Source organism: Athene noctua, chromosome 23, assembly GCF_965140245.1.
Source record: "Athene noctua chromosome 23, bAthNoc1.hap1.1, whole genome shotgun sequence".
Lineage (NCBI taxonomy): Eukaryota > Metazoa > Chordata > Aves > Strigiformes > Strigidae > Athene > Athene noctua.
Window position 1 is genome coordinate 2,468,123 of NC_134059.1, and position 6,582 is coordinate 2,474,704.

Below are 6,582 nucleotides of genomic sequence, written 5' to 3' on the forward strand. Positions count from 1 at the left end.
GTCACGTAGGGCTCGGGCTGGTGCTGTCACAGCCTGCTCTGGCTGCAGTGACCTAGGACTGTCCCCAGAGCCAGCTTGGCTGGGGGGGGACACAGGGGTGCTGACACTGGCCTGAGCATGGCCAAGCTGGGGCTGCTGCCTTCAGCACCCTTGGCTGGCCTGTCCTCGGGGTGGGCTGCAGGGTGCTCTGCTGGGCCAGCACCTCACTCCCTGAGCCCAGCTGGGCCCCGGGCCCCCGGCTCCTCTCTGCCACCATCCAGCTCAGCTCCTGCCCTCAGCTCCCTTTTGGGGAGAGGTGACCCCAGGGCCAGTTCTGCCAAGCCCCTCCTGTCCCCGGGCCCTGCCAGGCTGGTGACTGGGCATCTTCAGCGCCCGCCCCATGCCACGTCTAGCGTGGCCTTCAGGGACACCTCACACCCCTCAGAACAGGCATCTCCAAGGCCCGGCCTTGCTGCCAGCGCTGCTCGGAGGCAGCCGCCACCTCTGCCCTTGGTGCTCTCTGGGCCGGCGCATCTTGTCCTGCCGCCCGGCGCGTCCCGGCCCTGCCGCGTGCGCCCCATGGTGCTCACTTCTCCGTCTGTCCGACAGCCTCCCCGCCGTCTCCCCGCTGCCACCCGGGGCCGGCCAGCCCGGACCCTCTGCACAGGGATGTCCCTCCCCACGCTGGCTTGGATGCTAGGGCTTTCTGTTCGCCTTCTCTTGTGCTGCCGCCGTCGGCTAAGGACTCGCTGTAAATAGATCTGTAGTCGAACGCCCTGCGTGAGTTGGTGGGGCCTGGCCCTGTGCCTCTTTCCTCTTTTTCTTTTTTTTTTCTCTTTTATTTCTTTTTTTCTTTTTGTACTCTGTGATAACTGTGCTGTGCTGACTTCTTTTCTGATTGTACAAGACACCGGCTCAGCAGCCGCTCGAGGCTGGCGGTGGGCACCTGGCTCCCCTCCAGTCCCTCTCGCCCTCCTCGGGGCTCCGGGCAGGAAAGGACACGATGCACCTTTGGGTGCCTGGGCAGTGCTGTGCCCGGAGGCGTCCCATGGGTGGGGAGAGCTCACACAGCCCTCTCGCTTTGCATGGCCTGTAGGCAGCCTTGGCTGGGCCTCACTTTCTTTTCTGATACCCCCAAGGAGCCACCAAAAAGTCAACCAAACTGTCCCCGTCACCAGCTCGCGTGGGGCTGTGCTGCCGGGCATCCCCCACCCTCTTTCTTGCAGGTTTGCCCCATCCCTCCCCACTGTGGGGCTGCCTCTTGCCCCGTAACCTCAGCTGGGGTGTGCTGGAGGGGAGTGGCACGCTGTGGTGTAAATCAGGAGGAATCCCCGCAGGGACTGGGAAGGGCAAGGGCGATGCCAGCAGGCAAACCCTGGGGTGCTGGGGGTATGGTGGGGGCTTTTGCTGGGCTTATGTGGCTGGAGGGGACCAGTCCTGATGGATTCCTCCTGCCCTACACCCAGCACCCCGTGTCCCCCAAGAGTACAGCAGATGTCGGGGGTCCTGGGGACCGAGTGTCCCCCAGGGCTGCCCGTGTCTGTGGGCTGAGCCCCTCTGTGCCCAGGGGGATGGGTCCAAGGACTGCACTAACCCATCCCCCTGCCACCCCTAGGGGTGCCTGTCACCCCCGAAGGTGCCTGCTGCCCCTGAGGGTACCTGTCACCCCACAGGTGACCCCTCACCTCCAGGGGTGCCTGCTGTGCCCAAAGGTGCCTGTGATCTCCAAAGGAGCCCATCACCTCCAAAGGTGCCTGCTGTCCCTGAGCGTGCCCATGGCCCCCAAAGGTGCCCGTGGCCCTTGGGAGCGCCAGGAGCCCTCCTGAGGGGCTGGAACTGGGAGACGCCAGCGCCTCATCCTCCTGCCCCCTCGAGCTGCTGCCGCCCAGTGGCCTCAATCTTACAATTTTAGCTTTTTTCTATTAAAAACAAACAACCTTTTTTTAATTAAATAAAAGATGAAATGGACAAATTCCTGTTTTAGATGATCTGTGTAACTGACTGGGTTTTGTGTTTCTTAACTGCATGGTATTCCTGCCGAGGGGTTTTATAGCACTTTTTAAATTTCTCTTTAAGATTTTGGTCCAGATTTCTACTGCTCTCGCCTGTCTGTCTTTGCTTTTTCCTTGCATCCTCCAAGTTTGTAAACTCGCTCCATTTTATACCTGATGTTGAGACCCAACCCCACGTTGTACATAGCTGCGGGAACAATCATAGGGAACAAACACCATCTGGACTCTTTCCACGATTAGTTGTTTTTACTTAAAAGAAATTTTAAAAGAAGTATAAAAGGAAGCCAGGAAAAGGCTTGAGGATATTACAGAAGACAGAAACAAATCCAGCCCTGCACCAAGTCAGCTCCTGCTGCCCACGCTGCCCGCACCAACCGGCATGTCTCTCTCGGTCGTCTGTCTAACACCATTGGATTCAATAAAGTTATCTCCTGTACTGCCTGGCTGCTGGTCCTGTGTCCGGGGGACTGCGGGCCCGTCCCTGCACGGGAGAGGGGCAGGACAGTGGGGCTCATACCGCTGCACATCTACCCTTACCCTTGGTGGTTGCCCTCCTGCAAAATTTGGGGAGGGTGGCTTTGTTGAAATGCTTCTGGTTTGAAATCTTGGCTGTTCTGCAAGATGCTGGGAGCAGTTTTAGATTCAAGATCATGCTCCTGTTAAGTCTGGAGGGTGCCCCAATGCTCCTGGTTTGAAATCCTGGCTCTTTGGCAAGATGCTGAAAGCGGGGGGCCCCTCTCTTGGGGCAGGAGGGGCAGATCATACCCGGAGTGTGCAGGGAGGAGGGGGGGGATCAGGGCGGGTGGGCATCCCCCTGGGCCCCTCTCACCTGGCCGAGGCTGGTCCCTCATCTCCCCTTTGAAAGGCACACGGTGGTGACACATGCCACCTGACATCTCCAGCACGGGGGGACAGGAGTGGGTCGGGGTCCCTGGGCAGTGACGGGGTGCTCTGCCCTGCAGCAGGGTGCAGGGGTGAGGACAGGGCTGCAGCTGAGGGAAGGGAAATCCCGGGCCTTCCCGGGGTGGCTCGAAGCTATTTTCCACTCAGAGTGATGCTGGAGTGAGGACAGATGCTCTAGGAGCTGTTAATTAATCACAGGATGGTGATGAGTTGCAGCAGGCTGCAGTGGCGAAGGCAAGGCCAGGAGAGGGCACTTCCCAGCGGCTCCCAGTCCTGGCCAGAGGCTGAGCCCGAGTCAGTTCACTGCCGGTGGGTGCAATCCCGAACCTGGGGAGCGGGGCTGGTTTGGGGGAGCCACGGCCCCTCATCTGCAGAGATGTGTCTTGTGCGTGATCCCCAGCTCCGTGGCCCTGTGCAGGCAGGGACAGGCAGCGGAGCAGCAGCAGAAGGTCCCGTGCTGGGCTCTGTGCGTGGTGGCCCACGGGCATTTCCAGCCTGACAGCCGTGGTGTGGGGCCAGTGGGCCAGAGGCAGCGTGCCCAGGCCCGGGGGGACACAGAAGGGCCACACGGGGATGACGCTGACGCTTTGATTTCAGATGGAAGCCTGTGTTTGGAAAACTGAGCTGCCTGTTTTAAGGGTGACAGGCAGGGGAGGGTCCTGTTGGTTTGGGAAACAGCACCCACGGGCTTGGTGCTGTAGCAGGGTTGTGGCCCCCATGCAGGGTCCCTTCCCCTGCCTTCAGGAGCTGGTGGACGCTCTGGGTGTCTCTGTGGTGTGGGGTGGCTGGTCAGGGCTGGGAGGGCTGAGAGAGGGGCTGCAGGGCTCCCCGCCCTCACGCCGGGCACAGGGAGCACCTGGATGTGTCAGCTACAGCCACCATGTCTGTGCAGCACCCAGGATGTTCCGCAGCGCCCAGGATGTTCCGCAGCACCGTGTGTGTGGCAGTGCCAGGCGTGTGGCCTCAGCTGTCAGCACAGGGTCTGGCACGTGCAGCAGCACCCTGAGCTGCGGCGCCCAGTTGAGGTACAGCAGCACCCGGCAGCTTTTCCCAGGGTGACCCTTTGTGCCAACAGCACCTCCCTCCCCTGGGAAATGCAGCCCTGTATCACAGAGCCACAGGATGGGTTGGGTTGGGAGGGATCTTCAAAGACCACCCTGCCCCAAGCAGGAACACCTGCCACCAGCCCAGGTTGCCCAAAGCCCCGTCCAACCTGGCCTTGAGCTCTTCCAGGGAGGGGGCAGCCACAGCTTCTCTGGGCAACCTGTGCCAGGGCCTCCCCACCCTCATCGTACAACAGTTCTTTATGTCCAATCTAAACCCACCTTCTGTCAGTTTAAAACCCTTGTCCTGCCCCTACAGGCCTTGGTAAAAAGTCTCACTTTGTCTTTCCTATAGGCCCCCTTTAAATATGGAAAGGCTGCAATAACGTGTCCTCAGAGCCTTCTCCAGGCTGAACAACCCCAACTCTCAGCCTCTCTCCATAGCAGAGGTGTTCCAGCCCTCTGACCATTTCTGTGGCCTCCCCCAGACATGCTCCAGCAGGTCCATATCTGTCTTGTGCTGGGTATTCCGGAGCTGGACCCAGCACTGCAGGGCGGGGCGCACAAGAGCAGAGTAGAGAGGGAGAATCCCCTCCCTCAGCCTGCTGGTCACACTTGTGATGCAGCCCAGGATACAGTCAGCTTTCTGGGCTGTGAGCATCGCCAGCTCATGTCCAATTTATCACCCACCAGTACCCCCAAGTCCTTCTCCACAGGGCTGCTCTCCATCCATCCATCCTTCCATCCATGTCTGTCTGTCCGTCCATCCGTCCATGCATCCTTCCATCCTTCCATCCATCCTCCAGTCTGATAGTAGGGATTGCCCCAACCCGTGTGCAGGATCTTGCACTTGACCTTGTTGAAATTCACGATCTTTGCATGGGCCCACTCCTCCAGCCCGCCCAGGTCCCTCTGGATGGCACATCCCTTCCCTCAAGTGTATCAACTGCACCACTCAGCTTGGTGTCATCCACAAACTTGCTGAGGGTGCCCTCGATTGCCCTGTCTATGTCACTGACGACCACACTAAATAGTACTGATGCCTGTACAGACCCTTGAGGGACACCAGTCATTACTGGTTTCCATTTGGACACTGAGACATAGACTGTAATTCTCTGGACAGGGCCATCCAGTCAGTTCCTCAGCTGTTGAATTGTCCGCCCATCAGACCCTTGTCTACACTTTAGAGGCAATCCCACTTTGGGGGTTGTGGGTGAGGTGTCACAGCCACATTGCACGCAGGGGTGCACCCAGTGCCCATCCAGAGGGGGCATGGGGACCCGGGGTGTGCAGTGGCTTCAGGTGATGCAGCTCCCAGCTGAGCTGGGACCCCGGGGGTGCCCCCCCAGCTCCAGGCACCACCTTTGGCTCATGTGGTCCGTCCAGCACAACCTTCCCTTCCCTTCAGCGGAAACACCCTCTGCTTGTGTCGCCAAGCACAAATGCTGATGAACCTCTGTTTTAATTTAACTAATGGGCGGTTCCAGCTCATTAAAGCCGGTCTGCTGGGGCTCCAGGCCACTCTGGGGCCTCAGTCCTATCCAGAGTTGCTCTGGCTGGAGCAGCCTGTCACCTCCTGGTGTGGCTCAGGTGCTGGGACCCAGGCGTCGGTGCAGTGGAAGTGAGGGACGCCCAGCCAGGGTGGCTTTGGGGTGGCCCCACAGGTTCTCTGTCCCCAGCTCATCTGCAAGGGGTGCCCCAGAGTCCCCTCCCCACTTGAGACCCCAGTGACAGGGATGGGGAACCCACAGTGAGGGCAAACCAGCCACCACTGCCACCCTCTGCTCCCTGCCTGGGCTCCGCACTTGAATCCCATCAGATTTTTTTTGCTGTTTTGGCCCCAAACACAAAGCCAGGTTCCCAGGAGCCCTCTGGCTCTGGGGGTGACCCGGTGAAGGTGCCATCATCCCCCCCTGCCTCCAGTCCTCTCTCCTGTGGCTGCGGCAGGGACCCAGTGGGGGTGGCGGGTCCCCGTGGTGGGTGTGGTGGTGGCAGGCATGGGTGGCCAGTGCGAGGGGATCTGGGCATGGTTGTCAGTGAGAGGCGACCAGTGTGGGGTGACTGGTGTGAACAGACCAGCACAGGGTGAGGGGACTGGGGTGACATGATCGAAAAAGCTGCCAGTTAGAGAGGGACCTGGAGGGGCTGATTGACAGCTGGCTGAACAGGAGCCAGCAGTGTGCCCAGGGGGCCAAGAAGGCCAATGGCATCCTGGCTTGTGTCAGCACTGGCGTGGCCAGCAGGGACAGGGAAGGGATCTGAGCCCTGTGCTGGGCACTGGTGAGGCCGCCCCTCGCTGAGTGGGTTCAGTTTTGGGCCCCTCACCCCAAAAAGGCCATTGAATGACTCGAGCGTGGCCAGAGAAGGGCAACGGAGCTGGGGCAGGGTCTGGAGCACAGGTCTGCTGGGGAGCGGCTGGGGGAACTGGGGGGTTCAGTCTGGAGAAGAGGAGGCTGAGGGGAGACCTCCTGGCCCTCTGCAACTCCCTGCCAGGAGGGGGCAGAGAGGGGGGATGAGTCTCTGGAGCCAAGGCCCCAGCGCCAGGCCCCGAGGGAATGGCCTCAAGCTGCCCAGGGCAGGGTCAGGCTGGCTCTGAGGAAGGATTTCTGTGCAGAAGGGGCTGTTGGGCGTTGGAATGGGCTGCC